The sequence below is a fragment of the Schistocerca americana genome, chromosome 2 (genome assembly GCF_021461395.2).
Source record: "Schistocerca americana isolate TAMUIC-IGC-003095 chromosome 2, iqSchAmer2.1, whole genome shotgun sequence".
NCBI classification, from domain to species: domain Eukaryota; kingdom Metazoa; phylum Arthropoda; class Insecta; order Orthoptera; family Acrididae; genus Schistocerca; species Schistocerca americana.
The window spans coordinates 821,866,538-821,889,265 of NC_060120.1; the positions used below are offsets into that span (position 1 = coordinate 821,866,538).

At 37.6% G+C, this 22,728-nt stretch overlaps 1 protein-coding gene across 1 annotated transcript in view; it reads left to right on the forward strand.

The window, feature by feature from the left end:
* Nucleotides 1-12,674: 12,674 nt before the first annotated feature.
* LOC124594460 (tudor domain-containing protein 5-like) overlaps nt 12,675-22,728 on the forward strand; it is a 248,163-nt gene continuing 238,109 nt past the window's right edge. The window contains exon 1 of the mRNA XM_047132835.1: nt 12,675-12,910. The gene's annotated coding sequence lies outside the window, so the exon portion shown is untranslated. The remainder of the gene's footprint in view (nt 12,911-22,728) is intronic.

Sequence of the window (22,728 nt, forward strand, 5' to 3'; positions counted from 1 at the left end):
TGAGCAGACTTTGACTGTTCAAATCTACAGAAGTTTATATTGTGCAGCTAAGAGCAAGTGGCGATTGGAATCTGTACGCCCCGACAAGGCTGGAGCAGCATTACGTTACCCTCTTTACTTCTACTAAAATGTAGACTTTCACAGCTGGAACTGTCATGTCCATTATGATTATCCGGGCTGTTATACCGTGGTCGGTTGATGAATTTTGTCTCAATTGAGACAAAATTCATCAACCGACCACAGCATAACAGCATTTTGTCTCAATTGAGACAAAATTCATCAACCGACCACAGCATAACAGCCCAGATAATCATAATGGACACCTCTTTACTTCGTGCAGCGATGTCGCTTGCAGCTGGCGATAGGTGTGTAGCGGGGGCGAGGCGTAAGGCGGTGCCTGTTTATCGATCGTGGCCTCGAAAGAAATTCAAAATCTCACGGTCTAACGATCAGGCAGATGGATCGCAATTTACTCTGTACCAGAGCCCTGAAATCACGGTAGATTTCAGTGTGTCACACACCCGTTCGTTGGTTGTACCAAGGACCGATTTAGCTCACTTATACGACACAGCGCACAAGGATACCATACGTCAAGAAAGACTGGCAAACCAAAAATGAATAAGTGTGCCGTCGGCAAATGAGCAGTCCGAGACGTTTGAAGTCACACTGTCGGTACAGTAAGAACTTCACCACAGGCTCCCCAGTCTTAGGACAGGTATCCAGTACCAACCGCACATGCCAGAGCTTCGACCAGAAGTTGCTTCCAGACCAAAGTCCAGAGCCCCAGTGCCTCGCACCTCCCCACATAAAAACAATTCCGTTTTTATGCACGAACGACACCGTCTTCACCCCTTCCTGAGCCAATCTCAGGGCTTTAGAGGAGCTAAATCTCCCCTCCTACATAACAGCACAAACTCATGTCGAACCAACGCAAGAGTTAAGAAACCTGCGTCTCTGGAAAAAAAAATAAACCTCCAATTACAGTCTTTTTTTTACGTTTTCGCGGTGGGAGGAGATGTTTTTCTCTGAAGTCGCATCACTTCCTGCAGCAACAAGCGAGCATATACAATCTTAAATATCTTTATTTAAATCGCCTGTGCCTTGGAGCATGTTCGTCCCAGCTATGAGGTGTCATAAATATTCTATCTCTAAACATTTTTCAGATGCCAGAGTTCCTTATACGACCGAGGCGGCCAATGGAAGTGGGTCGCAGGCCTATTTACAGTATCAGCAAACAAAAAAACTTGTGACTTTTTATTAAACGTGGTGCTGCACACAATGCCCGGTTTACGACTCCACTGTGCAGACATGTCCCTTCAGTTCGTCGCCCCAAGGCCAGCCTTCGGCTGGCGCCAATGTAGATATAGCGGCATTGTCCTGCTGGAAACCTGTCTGGACTAGGGGGTGCTCCATCTGCCCTGTGCAACTGTGGGCCTGTCCGGCAAGGTTTACTGGGCGATGGGCTTGCCACAACTTGCTTTCAACTGCCAACATGCTGTTTCTACGAACTAAGAGCCATAAAAATACCTCATGCTTTTAGTGCCCTACCAGGCTCCATCAAGGCTTGCTCAGGCTGTTAACTTTCTGGAGTCTCACTCAAGCTGTGTAACGTTGTAACAAAATCTTTATGAAAAATAGGTGGGAGAGTAACTTGTCCTCTCTCACCCTCAGTTATCCTTATGGACTAAATAAATTAACGAATATAGTAAAATGGTTGACTGCTGTTAAAGAGGAAAAAATATGGCTCTAATTACATTTCAGTTGCGCTTAAAAGCTTTCCCCAGACAGAAAGCCAGCAGTGGTTGCTATTTTTATAACACATGTTGTGATCCCATTGTAGAAGCAAACTCAAGATTAAACAGTAGACGACATTTATGGTGACATACATGGTCAAGTTAATTATCGTTGTGCATTAAATATTGAAAAATGTATTACAGTACTGAAGTGTTTCTTGAAAATTAATACAAGACCATACTAAGTGCTAATGGCCTGGCACATTGGAGATTGCTTTAAATGCGTTTATACAGATATTTTAAATGTAATTATTACTCTAGGCACATAAATTACTGCCATGTTGTGTAAATGTTCGTCTAAACCAAGAAAACTACCCTCATATTTCATTAACACCTCTGTTAGTGCTTGGTACATAACATGAAATTCTCATATTTTTCTAGCCATCTGTATTACTGGTGAAGGTAGTTCATTGACATGTTCAGCGAGGAGAAGTTAAAACTATTAATATTTGTTCAGCTTAAGCGAAATCCAGATTTTGCCATACATAAGATGATATCCGTGTACATCATGTTTTTATGACAATGACTCACCCAACTTTTGTTTGCTTTTAGACTAAGGGATGTTTTAACGTACAGTGGCAACACAGCCACTGGTTTCTTGATTGGTTTGTGGATTAAAAGGACTAAACAGCTTGGTTATCAATCCCTCACAATTAATGTTGTCAGTCACTGAGAAGGGAGGCCTATGCAATTCAGTCATGTACTCAGTATTCCTTTGACAGCTCTGGTTGTGTTCTTCTGCCACAGGAATACTGTTAGTGTACAGTTTAGTTTCCACATAGACTAATATAAACAAGAAAATTTTAACAGAAGAAACTGTAGAGCTTGCTGTATACGTGCTGAGTGTGAGTCTACCATACCAATTTCAGATATAACTTTATGACTAGCCATCTCACAGAGCATACTTATTAACTCCATCGTTACGTTTGTCATGGTAAATGAAAATAACAACAGATTCCACAATAATTTAAAATGTATGTTAAAAATAGTTAAGAGTACCTATTGTGCCTACTTTCTTTCCCACCATAAATATGGGGTCATATCTTGGGTAATCTGGCAGCAACTAAGCAAGTTTTCAGAATGCATAAAAGCCCATTAGAATCATAAACGACGTAAACCTAGAAACTCCTGAAACCATTGTTTACGAATGTAGGTATTCTACCTTTGTCATGTATTTACATTATAGAGACTCTCGGTATTTTTTTAGGACATGCAGTTCTCCACACTGCTCTAACTGTGCAAGCATCTTCATCTCTGAATAACTAGTGTAACCTACATCATTTCGAACCTACTTACTGTATTCATCTCTTTAGTGGAGTAAACTGTATAACATATAATTCCAGGAGCAAATATAAAGCAACAAACAAAACATAACAAAGAAAGTGAGTAAATAAGAATAAACAAGTGATATGGGAGTAGACAAGGGTAACACATATCTTAGCAGCTACTTTTATTTTGCTTCTGAAAATGCTGCTTTTTAGTGACAACTTCACGAGTCCTGGAGGCAACAATTTGTTAAAAATTATAACTATTTGCGATAAAGTTCATATGACATTTCATACTGCATTTAGTCACCATCAGAAGCTTTGCTTTAACAAAAGTATCTTGTTGTTCAATGGTTGATCATCTTTTCAAAAATTTATTTGAGCCAAGCAAATCAGATCTGTGACAGAGACATTTGTCCTGTCTGACTGTCAGACTAGGTAGATGTTGGATTACATTGTATATACAGACCCACCCACAGAAAATGGATCCCACAATTTACGGAAAATTGGCGATGTGGTGATAACATGTAACAGACCATATATGGGACAGAGACATTCTACTTCTGTTGACAACTGCTATTTCACCCCAGACCGATTTCTCTGGCTTCACAACTACAAGACAACCTCATGTGGCACTGTTTGTAAGGAAAGGCGCAGAGTGTCAAAACTGCAGAAGAAGCCCAAACTAATAGAAACTGAGTTTAGGTCAACTGACAATGTGAAAACTATCAATGGCGTGATAACACAGATGTATGGGTGTGTACTACATGTAACACAACACAGATGGTTTCAACAGAGAAGATTGACAGGACACAGCGAAAGAAATCAAGAAACACCAAAGTATTGTACATAGATTACAATTCGAGTATGGGTGCAGTTACTCATTGTGACAAGCCTCTGAGCTTAGTAGGATCAGTACCTAAGACTGTGAAGTGGTACAAGAAATATTTTTTTGTGTTCTGGATTTGTGAATTTTAAATGCCCATTCTCTCCACAGGTCGATCACAGGGTGAAAAATGGCTGTTGCAGGGTTTCAGCTATCCCTATTGGGGAAAGTGTAGAAAAATAAGCAACATAACAGAGAAAACCTGGCGGAGGAAGGAGTTCCAATTGCTAGAATCCTCTACCATTTACAGGGAGGAATTTTCCAGATGTTATTATGAGTGAACATTTAAAGAAAAGTAGTCATGCACGGATGTATGGTTTGCATGAAATCCAAAGTGCACTGAGAAATCAGATCCCAATGTAAAACTCGCAATGTACCATTATATACTGAATGCTGTTTTGAGACTTTTCCCACAAAGAAGTATTACTAATCTTCATGAACGAAAACTTATACTTGAAATTAATTAGATCACTTTTGAATAAAATTTTCTAAAAAAAGCAAAAAATAAGCATAAAAATGTAAGTAAAAAATATAAAATGTGTATATAACTTGCCCATGCTTATCCAAACCCAGGTCAAAAAGGAGGATGTAAACTGGATACAATGTGTGTAAAAAGTACTCAGTCAGTACCTGGGTTCATCTGTTCAGATGAAATAGTTCACAGGCAAATGAACGGACTTAGTGTTTCAGAAGCTACAATATCTATTCTGTACATAATGTAATTCCATAGCATTCACTGCACCAGTAAAGCAAAACTTACACTACTTTTGTGCTTAGGCTACGCCAAAATTATTTCTGTAACGTAGTCAATTATATTCAGATATCCTGATTTTTGATAGCGAAATTTACGTAAGCAGTTAAAGCAGAAATGAAAATAAATACAATGTGTCGAAACAGGTATTCAGATGCTTGACGTTTCTGAGTTTGAAGTGCCTTTCCACATGATGAAACATGCTGGTAACAAACAGACTTGGTGATTTACAATATTTATATTGTAAGTCTTGTAAATACACAGGATTCATTTCCTGAGTTAAACGAAAACTGTAAATTTCATCACTTTTCAATATGATGAAATTATTGCAATGTGCCACAACGATTGTGTTTGGGTACCCTGATTTAAGGCCATGAAAACTGACTAATAGCATGAACAAGGATTGAGAGTACATGCTAAGTATTAAAACATTTCTGACACAATTTAATGACAACATCCCCATGATGAAATGCAAATTAACTGACAAAGGCTTTACAAACAGGGCTACAAACAGACAAAATTCATGGTTCACTAGACAATTATCAAATATGAAAAACCAAGTTAAGGTGTTGCACAATATATGTAGCAATCAGAAAACAGAACATGCCAGATTAGCCTTTATAAAATGCAGGAATGAGTATAAAAAAGCCATCGTGGAAGCCAAAAAAGCACATAATTTCAATACCACTGATAATTCCACAAATGAGTGCAAAGCTGCATGGAAATTAATAAATGGTGTTGCTAAAGATGTAAGAAGCAAAAAATTAATATAAGTGCCCAAAAATTCAATGATTTCTTTATTAAATCTGTTGAAAATGTAGGAAATACTATAATCAAACCTGATATCAGTTCATCAGAGTTACTTTCTAAAAATGTTTGCAGAACACCAACAGACACAGGTACGTTTATGTTCTCCGAGGTCTCACATAGTCATGTCCTAAGCATTGTAAAACGGATGAAATCTTCAGACAGTGTAGATATATACGACATATCCTGTAATTTACTAAAGAAAGTAATAGACTATATTATGTACCTCTTAACATTCTGTATAAATAAATGCATATCTGATGGATATTTTCCCGAAGAACTCAAAGTGACTAGGGTAGTTCCAATATATAAAAAGGGAGATATGGACTCACCTTCCAGTTACAGACCAATCTCCATCGTCCCAGCTTTTTCTAAAATACTGGAATGTGTAATTTACCAACAGCTATCTGTCTATTTTGAAAAATTAGGAATAATTAGTGAATCTCAGTATGGTTTTAGGAAAAAGTTGTCTACTGTGGATGCTATAGACTTTGTAGTCAAAGACTTACATCAAGTGTTTGAGGATAAGGGCTATGCTCAACTCACATTTTGTGATCTAAGCAAAGCTTTTGACTGTGTAAAGCATAAGCCACTCCAGACTGAGATTTTCACTCTGCAGCAGAGTGTGCGCTGATATGAAACTTCCTGGCAGATTAAAACTGTGTGCCCAACCAGGACTCGAACTCGGGACCTTTGCCTTTCGCGCGCAAGTGCTCTACCATCTGAGCTACCGAAGCACGACTCATGCCCGATACTCACAGCTTTACTTCTGCCAGTATCTCGTCTCCTACCTTCCAAACTTTACAGAAGCTCTCCTGCGAACCGCAATATCCTTTCTTTCAGGAGTGCTAGTTCTACAAGGTTCGCAGGACAGCTTCTGTAAAGTTTGGAAGGTAGGAGACGAGATACTGGCAGAAGTAAAGCTGTGAGTACCGGGCATGAGTCGTGCTTCGGTAGCTCAGATGGTAGAGCACTGGCGCGCGAAAGGCAAAGGTCCCGAGTTCGAGTCTCGGTCGGGCACACAGTTTTAATCTGCCAGGAAGTTTCATAAGCCACGCCTAGAAAAACTGGAATTCTATGGCATTAGACATAACAGCCTTAAATTAATAAAGTCATATCTTCAGAATCGTAAGCAAGTTGTTTGTGTGGGGAGAGAAATGTCGATTATAGAACAAATCAAGGTAGGTGTTCCACAGGGATCTGTGCTGGGCCCCTGTTTGTTTCTGATAATGATAAATGATCTGCTGTCATTTATCAAGTGCACCACTGTGTTGTATGCAGATGATACAACATTTCTTCATGCTAGTGATGATTTCAATAGCCTTAAAACTTGTGCAGGAAAGACAATTGACCAAGCATCCTATTGGTTCAAGGCAAATGGATTCATGCTGAATGAAAACAAAACACAGTAGATGGTCTGTAGTCTTGGAGACAAGCTTCTGTCAGATGATTCAAGTTTTGTCAAATTTTTTGGGGTATACATTGATGATAAAGTATCTTGGGGTCAACATGTAGAATATATTAGTGGAAATTGTCAGTATTTATTTACCTGTTAAGGCGACTTATGGATTGTGTTCCTGAAAAATATGTTAGAACATCCTATTTTTCATTCTTTCAAAGTATAATAACATATGGAATTATTTTGTGGGGGAACTCTAGCTGTGCACATGACATATTAATACTGCAAAAAAAAAGCTATTAGGATAATTACTGGTTCTGCATATAAGGCACACTGTAAACCATTGTTCTGTGAACAGAAAATCATGACTGTTATAAACTTGTACATATACTATGTTCTAATTTTATACGAAGAAGAAATTACCAGAAACAAAAACCAGAGAAAATGTACATAGCCACAATACAAGAAGGAATAAGTGCCTCTATATTCCTTTCCACAGATTGTCAAAGTCACTCAACAGCTACGAAATCATGGGGTACAAATTATTTAATAATCTTCCTCAATCTGTTCAAGAATTACCTGAACAATTATTCAAACAAACAATTCATGACTAGCTAGTCCTCCACCCATTCTATGACATAAGAGAATTTATCAACTGTAATATAATACTATAATGTTAACAACAAACCTGTTGTTTCTTTCAAACTATTAATTGTATTTTAGTATGTGTATGACATTGTCTATTGCTGTAATGGCCGAATGACAATAAAATTATTATTATTATTATTCTTTCTTTCCTTCTTTTCTCAGATGTTATGTCTGGTCAAAAATGGAAAGTGACGTGGACCTTGATCAAGAGTGTCTTCCTTTTAACTGTACGGTATATGTTATATTGCACTTAGGAACTTTCGGGTGATTGAACATGTATCAATAATTATGGATTTCTGTAGTTGTATATATAAGTTTGGATGTAGCTGTACTGCATTGATGTACTGGTGGATATTGTGTGGTATGACTCCTGTAGTTGATAGTATAATTGGTATAATGTCAACTTTATCCTGATGCCACATGTCCTTGACTTCCTCAGCCAGTTGAATGTGTTTTCAATTTTTTCTCCTGTTTTCTTTTGTATATTTGTTGTATTGGGTATGGATATTTCGATTAGTTGTGTTAATTTCTTCTTTTTATTGGTGAGTATGATGTCAGGTTTGTTATGTGGTGTTGTTTTATCTGTTATAATGGTTCTGTTCCAGTACAATTTATATTCATCATTCTCCAGTACATTTTTTGGTGCATACTTGTATGTGGGAACGTGTTGCTTTATAAGTTTATGTTGTAAGGCAAGCTGTTGATGTATTATTTTTGCTACATCGTCATGTCTTCTGGGGTATTCTGTATTTGCTAGTATTGTACATCCGCTTGTGATGTGATCTACTGTTTCTATTTGTTGTTTGCAAAGTCTGCATTTATCTGTTGTGGTATTGGGATCTTTGATAATATGCTGGCTGTAATATCTGGTGTTTATTGTTTGATCCTGTATTGCAATCATGAATCCTTCCATCTCACTGTATATATTGACTTTTCTTAGCCATGTGTTGGATGCGTCTTGATCGATGTGTGGCTGTGTTAGATGATACAGGTGCTTGACATGTAGTGTTTTCTTTTTCCAATTTACTTTCTTCGTATCTGTTGATGTTATGTGATCTAGACGGTTGTAGAAGTGGTTATGAAATTGCAGTGGTGTATCCGATGTATTTATATGAGTGATTGCTTTGTGTATTTTGCTAGTTTCTGCCCATTCTAGAAAGAATTTTCTTAAATTGTCTACCTGTCTATAATGTAGGTGTTTTATGTCGATAAATTCCCTTCCTCCTTCCTTTCTGCTTAATGTGAATCTTTCTGTTGCTGAATGTATGTGATGTATTCTATATTTGTGGCATTGTGATCGTGTAAGTGTACTGAGTGCTTCTATGTCTGTGTTACTCCATTTCACTACTCCAAATGAGTAGGTCAATATTGGTATAGCATAAGTATTTATAGCTTTTGTCTTGTTTCTTGCTGTCAATTCTGTTTTCAGTATTTTTGTTAGTCTTTGTCTATATTTTTGTTTTAGTTCTTCTTTAATATTTGTACTATCTATTCCTATTTTTTGTCTATATCCTAGATATTTATAGTCATCTGTTTTTTCCATCGCTTCTATGCAGTCGCTGTGGTTATCCAATATGTAATCTTCTTGTTTAGTGTGTTTTCCCTTGACTATGCTATTTTTCTTGCATTTGTCTGTTCCAAAAGCCATATTTATATCATTGCTGAATACTTCCGTTATCTTTAGTAATTGGTTGAGTTGATGATTTGTTGCTGCCAGTAGTTTTAGATCATCCATGTATAGCAAATGTGTGGTTTTGTGTTGGTATGTTCCAGTAATATTGTATCCATAATTTGTATTACTTAGCATGTTGGATAGTGGGTTCAGAGCAAGGCAGAACCAGAAAGGACTTAAAGAGTCTCCTTGGTATATTCCACGCTTAATCTGTATTGGCTGTGATGTGATATTATTTGAATTTGTTTGGATATTAAGTGTGGTTTTCCAATTTTTCATTACTATGCTTAGGAACTGTATCAATTTAGGATCTACTTTGTATATTTCCAATATTTGTAGTAACCATGAGTGGGGTACACTATCAAAAGCTTTTTGGTAATCAATGTATGCGTAGTGTAGCGACCTTTGTTTAGTTTTAGCTTGATATGTCAGCTCTGGATCTATTATCAGTTGCTCTTTACATTCTCGTGCTCCTTTGCAACAGGCTTTTTGTTCTTCATTTATAATTTTGTTCTGTGTTGTATGTGTTATTAATTTCTGTGTAATGACTGAAGTTAATATTTTGTATATTGTTGGTAGGCATGTTATGGGGCGATATTTAGCTGGGTTTGCTGTGTCTGCTTGATCTTTAGGTTTCAGATAAGTTATTCCATGTGTAAGTGTATCAGGGAATGTGTGTGGGTCTGCAATGTAACTGTTAAATAATTTAGTTAGATGTGAATGTGTTGAGGTGAACTTCTTTAGAAATTTGCCATTTTATCTTTTCCAGGGGCTTTCCAATTGTGAGTAGAATTAATTGCTTGGGTGACTTCATGTTGCAAAATTATCACTTCAGGCATCCGCGGTATCATCTTGTATGTGTCTGTTTCTGCTTGTACCCACCGTGCATGCCTGTTATGTTGTACCGGGGTTGACCATATGTTGCTCCAGAAGTGTTCCATGTCTGTTATGCTTGGTGAATTGTCTATTTTAATGTGTGTGTTATCTATTGTCTGGTAAAATTTCTTTTGGTTTGTGTTGAATGCTTGGTTTTGTTTCCTTCTATTTTCACTTTTTTTGTATCTTCTAAGTCGTTTGGCCAACGCTTGTAATTTCTGCTTCTTTTCATCTAATTGCTCTATCGCTTCTTGTTGTAAGATTTTACCCAACCTTTTTCGTTTTTTTTCTGACATTTCATTTCTTATAAATTGTGTTAGCTGTCCGATGTCTTTTCTCAGTTTTTCTATTCTGATCTGTAGCGTGTGTTGCCATGCTGGTTTTGTGGGTTTCTTCTGTGTGTTGGCTGGTTCTGATCTTTGCTTAGTGTGTATATTTAGTGTAGTGAGTGCTCCTATATAAACCAGTAGTTGTAACTCTTCCGTAGTTGTGTTTTCATTTATTTTGTTGTGTATGATTGTGTTGATAGTTTTTATTGTTGTTTCGACTTGTGGGTCATTTGGCAGCGGTCTATGCAAGAATGGTCTAATGTCTGTATTTGTGTCTTTGTATTCTATATATATCAGCTGAAATTTCTCTTCTATATCTAACATGTGTGTCACTTCGTGTTCTGTTTGTGCTAGTTCTGGTGGCTGTCTTAAGATTTCATTTTCCTCGGATTGTTTAATTGATGCATGTTATTCTTTGTTTGTTTGCTCTGGGATGTTTGAGTCCATTACTGTATTTTCTTCTTCTTCTGATTGCACATTATTTTGTTCCAGTATTTGTTGCACTTGTTGTTTGATGTTTTCTAATTCTGACTGGGGTATCCTGATATTTTTTATTATTACATGGATCTGATCAGCTAGTCGTTGTTCTGTTAAAAATTTTAATTCTGGGTATCTGATAATACATGTTGTGTATACTTGTGATCTGTATCCAGTTGTGTTGGTTCCTAGGTTTGCTGCTTGGTAATAACAGAACATGAGGTGTCGATTAACTTCATCTGACCATCTCATCCTCTGTCTCTGTTTTTCTTCTAGGGTGGTTCCAGGAAGCATATCCTGCAAAACACCTCTATTTGGATTTAAATCATTTTCCAGTTGGCTAGCAGTGTTGTTACCATTGTGGGCGGGCATAGGGTTCAAGCGTCGTCCCCGACCATGACGGCGCTTGTCCAAGGCTTCTTTAGTTCTGTCCTGAACCAAGTAATCACACTAAAAGGGGGGTTAGCCCTATCAGTGGTTTGTTCTTTTCGTCGCCTTTTACGACTGGCAGAACATACCGGAGGCCTATTCTTTTCCCGGGCCTCCACGGGGTTATTATTATTATTATTATTATTACAAAAAGTATTCAGACAATTACATTTCCTCACTGTGGAGAGTCTCACGCTGGCGAGAAATGGGTTTGCTGTTTTAAATAACACTATATCTATTTTGTACTTGATGTAATCACCTATGTTGCATACTTAAAAAAAAATATTTTACATATTCATTTTCTTACAGTACACCAAAACTATTCCCACATAACATAGACAATTAATTTCGTGTATCGTGGTTTTTGGCTTTGTATGTTGTCTAGGAACCTGGAAAGGATTTAAAATACGTACTGCAATTTGTAAAAGTATTCAGACAGCAAAAGATTCCAAGACTGAAGAGTCTCTCTAGCTGAAGTAGTATACTAGCAACAGGCACGCGTGATTCTTCATATGCAGCAATATCTGTTTCACAAATCAAGTAAATTCATAGCCTGCATAGCACCAGGTAGTAAAAAATTGTACAGATTCATCTCTTTAAGGTGTGATTATGTTATTCAGACGTAAGGAAAAAGATTTTGTGTTAAAAAATATTGATTTCTACTTTTGAAGTGTATCACAGAACAAATAATTTTAATTATGTACTCCGAAGGTACTTGGGTGCATCACAAGTGCTTTCAGCAAGCATTTCATTACCATTGTGAGTTATTTGTAAATGGCTTATTATGCTAGCATGCACTAAGAGCAGAGATGAATTGGAGAGAATGGATTTTCGGCGGAGGTATTCGGCACAAGGCCAGGAGGCCGGCGCATGTTCTTCAGCAAGCAAAAAGCCATCCTCTTTGGAAAAGTCCGTGTGCAGCTACTCAGCTTAGGCCAGAGTAACACTGCACTCTGCGAGACCTGTGGCAAACACATATGTAGCTGCGAAAAGGTTAAAATGGCCAAAACACAATCAGATTTTATTACTGATTTCTCATGAGAGCATGTCTGTGGCAGACCATTTAACGCATAGTTTAAAAATTTGTTAGGCTTCATAATTACTTCAACTAAAACTTTAAGAGGTAAAGAATTATTATTTCAGAAACGTCCAGCCAACGACAATTTTCTTATTATACCAAGCTTAGTTACTTTCCAGCTACTTTGATTATATACCACTTTGTTGCTTTTAAGGAGACCTGCACGGTTTTTTCCCAATAATTACACACACTGACTTTCAAAGATGTTATTTAAAAATAATTGTCGGTACATGTTGTCAATGGAAATCTTTGAATGCCAATAGTTACTACGTTTGAAAGGTGCGTGGACTTGCTGGAGAGAGTTGTGTTGTCGTTTGAGTACATATTTTTTTACTTTATGGTTTACACTTAGAGACACCGATAATAATGGTGTGAGAAAGTGTGTAGCTATTGTTGTTGGACGCTGAAAAGTGAATCAAGGCTGAAAGCGCCACAGTTTTAGAAGTTGGACGTGCTGTCAATTCTTGCGCGCTTTTTCATTCGGTTTTGCCCTTCTCTTTGTAAGTACTTCAGCCATTCTTTGTGTAATTCTATTAGTTCTAGACCAACTCTCCTCGGCAATGGCCATAGTTTTCCAAATTAAAAATTATTTTAAATGTAATGTTGCGTTGTTTTGGGGAAGTGTGGGAATTGCACATCTTGTAACACTCCCGTATCAAATAAACGCTCAGTTGCTTTGTATACGGACATTGTTAAGAATAGACGTAGGATAAACAGTTACATTATAATTGGGTTTCATATTATGAGACGTTTGATTTGCAGTCAACAAGATTAAATGCGAAACAAATTACATACAAGCTTTCTGGTTCCCTGTTGTTCTACGGTTAGCTGTATACACACTCGCTTGGGATAGTTAGTAGGGTATTCTACAAAAGAAACAGTGATAAATGATTGTTGACAAGTTATTGTTGTTACTTGTTAAAGTGTCTGTAAATTGTCCATTTTCATGTAATCCACAGCAGGAGGCATATTTCATTGGATTATATATTCGGACATTGATTTCGTTGTTTTTTTATATACTGCCATGGATGAAAGCCACTGTCAGAACTAACAAGAAAAATTATCGTAGTCGGCACGTAATCGACTGTGTTTACCGTGTCGTTTTGTTTGCGTAGTAGGTGCATCAAAAACTTGGTTCATAAGTAGCCCGAAAACTTGGAAGCCAAAAGCTCAACAAATAAGCCTGTATGAGGTATAAATCCTGTATCCATATCAAGAGAGCGGGGGAATATCATCTGAAGTGTGGCATATAATGAAAGCTTCCAATATCGCATACCATGCGCTTTTCATCTTGTCTTGTGCGTTATTGGTACACGCTCGCGTCTGTGAGATTTTTTAAAGTACGAGGAAGGACGTAAACACTTGTCAGTCAATAACATAGTGGTATTGATAACTGTCACATAATGTTAAATATGTTATCGAAACACATCATTTTCTTTTTGGTTGGGGGGGGGGGGGTGACGTCTCTATTAACAGATACATTTCATAATGTAGGTATTCTTTTTTGGTGTAATGAAAACTAATATTTTTAAAGGGTTACTGTGCATTAGTTTGATTATGTAGATTTTTTTAAGCATAAATGATTTGAAAATATTTTAGTATGACAAATTTGGAAAGTAATTCTTACTTCTTGTGTCTGTCATGTTATTGGAGCCTGCAGCTGTTTTTTTAATTGTTTTTTATATTTTCAGCACAACTGGATAGCATTGTCAAAGACTCAAGACTCATTTATTTGTACCAGTTTGGAATTGTGACCACAGCTGAAGATTATAATTAGTTAATTGCTATGTGATTGCCTATAGCACTTTTTTTGCCTGTTATGTGTAACAGGGATGATAGTAACATACTACTTGTTGTTGTGGTCTTCAGTCCTGAGACTGGTTTGATGCAGCTCTCCATGCTATTCTATCCTGTGCAAGCTTCTTCATCTCCCAGTACCTACTGCAGCCTACATCTTTCTGAATCTGCTTAGTGTATTCATCTCTTGGTCTCCCTCTACGATTTTTACCCTCCACGCTGCCCTCCAATACTAAATTGGTGATCCCTTGATGCCTCACAATATGCCCTACCAACCGATCCCTTCTTCTAGTCATCTTGTGCCACAAACTCTTCTTCTCCCCAATTCTGTTCAATACCTCCTCGTTAGTTATGTGATCTACCCATCTAATCTTCAGCATTCTTCTGTAGCACCACATTTCGAAAGCTTCTATTCTCTTCTTGTCTAAACTATTTATCGTCCATGTTTCACTTCCATACATGGCTACACTCCATACAAATACTTTCAGAAACGACTTCCTGACACTTAAATCAATACTCGATGCTAACAAATTTTTCTTCTTCAGAAACGCTTTCCTTGCCATTGCCAGTCTACATTTTATATCCTTTCTCCTTCGACCATCATCAGTTATTTTGCTCTCCAAATAGCAAAACTCCTTTACTACTTTAAGTGTCTCATTTCCTAGTCTAATTCCCTTAGCATCACCCTACTTAATTCAACTACATTCCATTATCCTCGTTTTGCTTTTGTTGATGTTCATCTTATACCCTCCTTTCAATACACTGTCCATTCCGTTCAACTGCTGTTCCAAGTTCTTTGCTGCCTCTGACAGAACTACAATGTCATCGGTGAACCTTAAAGTTTTTATTTCTTTCTACTCTGAATTTTTCTTTTGTTTCCTTTACTGCTTGCTCAATATACAGATTGAATAACATTGGGGAGAGGCTACAACCCTGTCTCACTCCCTTCCCAACCACTGCTTCCCTTTCGTGCCCCTCAACTCTTATAACTGCCATCTGGTTTCTGTAAAAATTGTAAATAGCCTTTCGCTCCCTGTATTTTACCCCTGCCACCTTCAGAATTTGAAAGAGATTATTCTGGACCCTCTATATACTCCTTCCACCTTTCTGCTTTCCCTTCTTTGCTTAGAACTGGGTTTCCACCTGAGCTCTTGATATTCATGCAAGTGGTTCTCTTTTCTCCAAAGGTCTCTTTAATTTTCCTGTACGCAGTATCTATCTTACCCCTTGTGAGATAAGCCTCTGCATCCTTAAATTTGTCCTCTAGCCATTCCTGCTTAGCCAGTTTGCCCTTCCTGTCGATCTCATTTTTGAGACGTTTGTATTCCTTTTTGCCTGCTTCATTTACTGCATTTTTATATTTTCTCCTTTCATCAATTAAATTCAGTATCTCTTCTGTTACCCAAGGATTTCTACTAGCCCTCGTCTTTATATCTACTTGATCCTCTGCCACCTTCACTATTTCATCCCTCAAAGCTACCCATTCTTCTACTGTATTTCTTTCCCCCATTCCTGTCAATTGTTCCCTTATGCTCTCTCTGAAACTCTGTACAACCTCTGGTTCTTACTACTTGTAAATTGAATTGATGATCTCAAAGAATGTTGTGGATAGGGCCTAACCTTCGCTGCCAACATCTGTGAGGGTGTTTGATAAGTCTTGTAAAAAAGCCGGAAAACTGTTGGTTTGATAAGCAATTCACTTCTTGACATACTCTCCTTTGAGGGATATGCACTTGGGCCAGCAATCTTCCAGCTTTTTCATCCCATTGAAAAAAGAGATTCTGTCAAACTCTACAAAATACTCAATGACTGCAACCATCAATTCCTCATTTGCTGAAAATTTCTACCCAGCAAGTCAAAGTTTCAAGTTAGGGAAAAGGAAGAAGTTGCTTGTGGCTATGTCTGATGAATAGTGTGTATGAGGAACAAAATCAAAGCCCTGTTCATGCACATTTGCCATTGTTATTGCTGATGTTTGGGATAATGCATTATCCTGATGAAAGAGCACTTTTTTCTGTGCTAGCCTAGTTCTTTTTTCAGCCAACAAAAGTTTTAAACTGTCCAACAGTGAATAGAGTCCAGCTATGGTTCTGCCTTCTTCTAACTAGGCCTAATCTATGAAAATTATTCCTCAGGAATCCTGAAAAAACAATGGCCGTCACGTTACCAGCTGAAAGAATAGTTGTTGCCTTCTCAGTGCATTTTCACCAGCCTTTGTCCATTATTTTGACTGCTGTTTTGAGTCTTATGTGTAATGTCAAGTCAGTGCAAAAAGCCCTGCGGATTGCAATTAGGCAAGACAGTGTGTTTATACGTTGTGCCAGATGTGCTGTGATTTTGGTTGACTGTGAGCAATTGCAGCACCCGCTGCACACCATCTTTTTCATAGTCACTTCTTCATGCACAATATTATGCACTCACTCAGCTGGGATGTCTACAGACTCAGCACTCTCATGAACTTGTATTCAGCTGTCTTGCATTAACATATCATGGATTTTGTCAATGGTTTCCTTTGTGGTGACCTCAGATGGATGGGTGGAGCGCACATCATCTTCATTGCTTGTCGGACCACTTTTAAATTTATTAATCCAAAAGTAGGCCTAAATAGTCTTCAATGATGGCATAGAGTCCATGTGAACTTCATCCAATCCTGTTTTGATTCATGTGGCAGTCCAACCCTTCAAATGAAAATGTTTAATAAACACACGAAACTCAGATTTCTCCGTTTTCAATTACAGTCAACACAGACCCGTTCAAATGGCTGTCTTTTACTATCTTACATTCACTAATTAGAATGTTATGGATGTTTTTTTGGCATATGACGGGAAAGTATTGTTTGAAACTTAAGCCTTGCTGGAGGCATATTGAAGCCCGGCATTAATTTTTGTGCATGAATTTGTTTAGATTGAATTGAAAATTTATGTACTGACGTTCACAACTAGGTTGCTTATGGTTTAAACCTCATCTTCACATTATGTTAAGTGTCTGGATTCCCTGTTCTAATTACCCCAGATCATATGACTCATGGGGCTGTTGGAACAATCTAAGTAAAGTGATTTTGGTTATCACATAAGGGTATTTGGGGAGGGGGTTGTTACAACAGTTAGTTACATTTCTACAGTTCGTTCATTCGTGGAGTAGGGTAAGAAAGGAATTATGTTTTCACCAAATCCTTTGTTGCTTATAAGTTTTGAGATACATGGGTGCACATTTTTGATTGGAAAACAGCAAATCTGATGTTTTCAGTGCATTCACAGCTTAGCGGATCTGATGTGTCCTCCCACAGCTTCTTCTCTACTCCTGTATTATCAATTTGTTTCATCCTCTACCTGCCTCATCTGATTTTTCTCCAATGGATACAGTACCTATTGAACCAAACATAGCCAAAACTTTTCTCTCTCCTCCTCAATGTCCTCAAAAAACCACTTCAAATACTACTTGGTATCACTCAGAAGGTGTAATTAGATCATTTACAGTTGCTGACTTAATGATTCTGCATAACTATTAATAAAAATTACAGAATGGGAGAAATTAAAGTATTAATGTGAAGGTTAATTGAAATATCTTGGGTGTTTTGAAATTTCAGTAGGTTTAAAAAATATATTAATATATTAATTTCTGTTGTAGTACTTAGGTGATTTCAGGCTTGCGATCTGCAGCAAAAATGGTGAATACCATCCAGGCCAGTGGCGGATACATATGGGGGGGTGACCCCCTCCCATTTTGCAGGGCTGCCCGCATTGCCACCTGTGCTGCCCCTGCCAGTCAGTCCGCACGCTATTCGTGTGTTCCTTTCATCAGTCGACTTGACTGAACAGAGTTATCGAGTAGTTGCACTTTCCTCTGTAACATGCGCGTCCGCACCATCATATTTTATACGTTTCTGTCTGGCACATAGATAGTTAACATGTACCTGTGAGAAAAGTTGCTGCCATTCTAGTGATCTCGATACGTTATTCTGTCTGGCATTTGTTCGAGAAAAGTTGCGAATATTCTACTGTTTTCCTGTACGGAGAACCTTTGATCTGTAACATTATAAGTATGGACCATTCGCTGTATAGATAGCTAATTTACATTCAGAAGCAGAAATATGAAGACTGAAGAATGAATTACTTAAAAGTCCTAGTTGTAGCAAGGGCAAGTGTGAAGATTAGTCGAGAGTGAGAGTGATCAGTTGATTGTGAAATATAAATAATAGTAATTCATAGTAACAGTATTTTTACTATTTATGTAACAATAGTTTCCCATACCTAACTCTTTATTATGAGTTAGGTATGGGAAACTGTTGATGCATATATCTCCAGTAATAGTGACTTTCAAGAAGATTCCTTAAAGCGCATTGTTGCTATATAGGCCCTCTGTCGAATGTCTTGTATATGTGTATAATCAGTTTAAATAAAACTTTCATAAACTTTGCATGTGGCTTGATTATTTTTTATTGTGGTAACAGTAAAGATATCTTTAGAGCCTCCTGCTTGAGGTTTTTCTGTATCCACCACTGATTCAGGTTGCATTTATTTAGAGGTTTTCCTCATACTTGTTAAAGCTGTTGTCATGTTTATGTATTTCAGTGTCACCCCTGAATAAAATGTTGCATCTCTTCTCCACAGCAACCAATACTTTTACTTGGCAAGTGCTGAGCCGCAGCAGCTTTCTCTCTCTCTCCTCCCATGTCACATGTCCAGTGAGCCTAGTGTTGTTTTGTGTTCTTATTGTACCTGTAACGTGTTGTTTATTATTGGCACTATGAGTTGGTCATCTTGTTATTTACTGATCATGAGCAACAACTGTTAGCTTTTGTTTGCTTGTATGGTATTTTTGTGCCAAAGAACTCCCTTGAACATCAATAGTGCCAATGCTCACTACAAACTACAAAGCACTGGCTCCATTGCACTCGATAACAACATTGCATATGCATAACTAAACTGACATGTTATGCTTTTGATTCCAACGTTCAGCGATAATTGTGAAAAATCAGTGTCGAGGGAATGAAACATAAGGAAACTGGAATTGGTTGCTTCCTCCTTGAGTCGTAACTTGCCTTTTCTGAGTGTATAACTGCTATTTTGGAGCTGCAGTCTGCTGTTAGACTAGATGCATTGTATTGTTGAAATTTCATTTTGTCACTTGTTTAGTGAAGCATTGCTGTCTCTTCTTGCTTGAGAAAGTAATTTTTCTTAATTATATTGTCAATTTATGTATCACAATGATGTTCTGTTGTTGAATGTAGATGAACTTGTTTTTCAAGATTAACTTGTTGCGTATTTGGTATTTTGATAATAAATTTCCAATTCTACCAGGGGCAGGCTTCACATCATTACAGCTCTGTGTTGTGCATAATTACACACCATCACCCTCCAGTTTTTTGTTACGGAGGTTTTTAAGTGCCTATATCTAAAAACGGAGACTAGTGTGGTCTGCACTAAATTTGGACAATATATAACATACTTAATGCCATAAAATTACCTATCTCTAGTGCCCTGGGACTAACGTACATTTTTACAAGAAAAATTGCAACATTCATTCCTTCTGTGGGATATATATCCTTCACGCTTCAAAAACCAACAGTAGTCACTTGACATTGAAGGGTCCCATCTACCTCTATAGCAGCTTTCCATTCACAAAATGTCCTGATGGAACCTTTCTCCATGCTCGTCACAAACCACTCTCAAATTGGTAGGGAAGGAATCTAAATGAGAATGAAGGAAGTGCATTTTTAGTGACATTCTGCATCCAAGATTTTTATAGTTCTCTAAAAGAGAGCCCACTAATTTGTCACTGTTATCCGCTCTTGTGTTCCCTAGGAAACCTTCAATGACATCCTTAAAAGAAAGCCAGGCTGCAAGTTCTGACTGACTTAAGTTTTCTTTGAAGTTCTTATCATGCATTAACTTCTTAATTTGTGGCCCAATAAAAATCCCCTCTTTCAATTTGGCATCACTTAATTCAGGGGACACTTCATGTAGCTACATAAAACCATTAGCATTTTTGTCAATTCCCTTGGCAAAATTCTTCATACAGCTGAGCTTAATATGCAGTGGGGGAAGGAAAACATTTTGAGAATCCACCAAAGGTACAAGTTTCGCATTTTCTCTCCCTGGAACCAATTCCTCTTGTGGTGCTCACTGTTTAACTGTGTAATGTTTATTTTGATTAATTGTATAATGTTTATCTGTTGCACGGCTGTCCCAAAGACAAAGGAAACGGCAATACTTTGTGAAACCACTTTGGAGACCAGTTAGTAAACCAGTCACCTTAATATCACCACATATTTTCCAATTTTCTTCCTCATACTTAATACAGATGGAAATGTATTACCATTATGCAATAGTGCAGCCTCCAGACTTGTCTTGGAAGTGTCAATAAACAAGCGCCACTTGGCAGCATCGTATGGTATGTTTAGCTGTTTCGGTAATCCTACTACATCACTACAAGGACAAACACTTCCCACCATATGGTAATATGTCATCAAATCTTTATTACATTGCCCAAAGCGAGTAATTCTTGTTTCTTCATGAAGTAAGTTCCATTCCTTAAGACTTGAAGATAAAATTTCTGCCTGCTCCTTGGATAAGTATAAATCACGAACTAGGTCATTAAATGTGGTCTTTGTTCTGGAAAGTGATCCTCTTCACTTGATTGACATTGTGCTTCCTCAGCGTTTGTAGATTCATGATCAGAATTAGGAACTTCTTCCCATCCTAATGGAGAAATAGGAACTGGCAGGTCTTCACTGTGGGGACAGGTCTAATCACTGAGGGCAGGTTATGGTATTTAATATTCTTCTTATTCTTTATGAAAAGCCAGTTACATTAGTCAAACAGAAGTAGCAATCATGAACATGATTTTGAGGCACTTCCCAGATCATTGGTATGCCAAATGATAAGTGCTCTTTTTTTTATCCTTTCAGCAATTGTGTTAGTTTAGAACTGCACCTAGAACGAGTTATGTGAGGTACCCAATCTTTATCCTGATCTCCCAGTTGGCATTTGAAGTATAGATGATACGTTGTCTTCAGTAAGTTAGAAATTGGTTGTCTTTGTTTCCTTGTCCTGAATTCTCCACATATGTATCAAAATGAATCGGGATGGCTTGTACGTCCACGTTTTGATTTCTTCATGTTGTATTTTCAATGCCTAAAATGTGGCAATGTTCCTTTCTTTTTCATGTACCCAAAGTGAACTTTTATGCTCAACTATATACCCCAACGATACATTACCTTCATTAGTTAAATGTTAAAATTTGCATCTGGAACCCCGTAATCCACAAAAACATATTTATAAGTTTCAAATGATGAAAGCAAGAAGTAGTCGTTTCACAGTATAATTAGATGAAAATGTGTAATGTTAATTTTAAGTTTGATGTACGCTCTAAGATATCTTAAAGTACCCCCGCGAGTAGGGCTACCCCTTTGGGGTATCTGTACCCCCGTTGTATACCAACTGCTTTATTTCAACTAATGAAAATTTTACTGAGTTGTTTCGCTCAGAAGAGTGTCAGCTAAAACAGATGGTTCTAGTTTAAAGAATGAATACACGGTTCAACTAAAAGAAAAACTACCGATTGGTTTCACTTGAAAAGAATAATAAATAATTCAGTCAGTATGCAGAACTACAATGAACTGTATGAACTGTTTTCATTCAGTTACTCCCACAGATTAGTTTCATTCAAAAGAAATGAATGACTAATAATCCAACAGATACCTAAAACTACAACCAAATGAGTCAATTGTTTTCCAAACCACACTGAATATACAGGGTGATTCAAAAAGAATACCACAACTTTAAAAATGTGTATTTAATGAAAGAAACATAATATAACCTTCTGTTATACATCATTACAAAGAGTATTTAAAAAGGTTTTTTTTTTTTTTTTTCACTCAAAAACAAGTTCAGAGATGTTCAATATGGCCCCCTCCAGACACTCGAGCAATATCAACCCGATACTCCAACTCGTTCCACACTCTCTGTAGCATATCAGGCGTAACAGTTTGGATAGCTGCTGTTATTTCTCGTTTCAAATCATCAATGGTGGCTGGGAGAGGTGGCCGAAACACCATATCCTTAACATACCCCCATAAGAAAAAATCGCAGGGGGTAAGATCAGGGCTTCTTGGAGGCCAGTGATGAAGTGCTCTGTCACGGGCTGCCTGGCGGCCGATCCATCGCCTCGGGTAGTTGACGTAAACTGTTTATACCAACGTTTAATACACCACCTATCAGGAGGTTTAACACCATACTTCGTTCGAAATGCACGCTGAACAACTGTCGTCGATTCACTTCTGCCATACTCAATAACACAAAAAGCTTTCTGTTGAGCGGTCGCCATCTTAGCATCAACTGACGCTGATGCCTAGTCAACAGCGCCTCAAGCGAACAAATGTACAACCTAAATGAAACTTTATAGCTCCCTTAATTCGCCGACAGATAGTGCTTAGCTCTGCCTTTTGTCGTTGCAAAGTTTTAAATTCCTAAAGTTGTGGTATTCTTTTTGAATCGCCCTGTATTGTTCTCATCGCTAA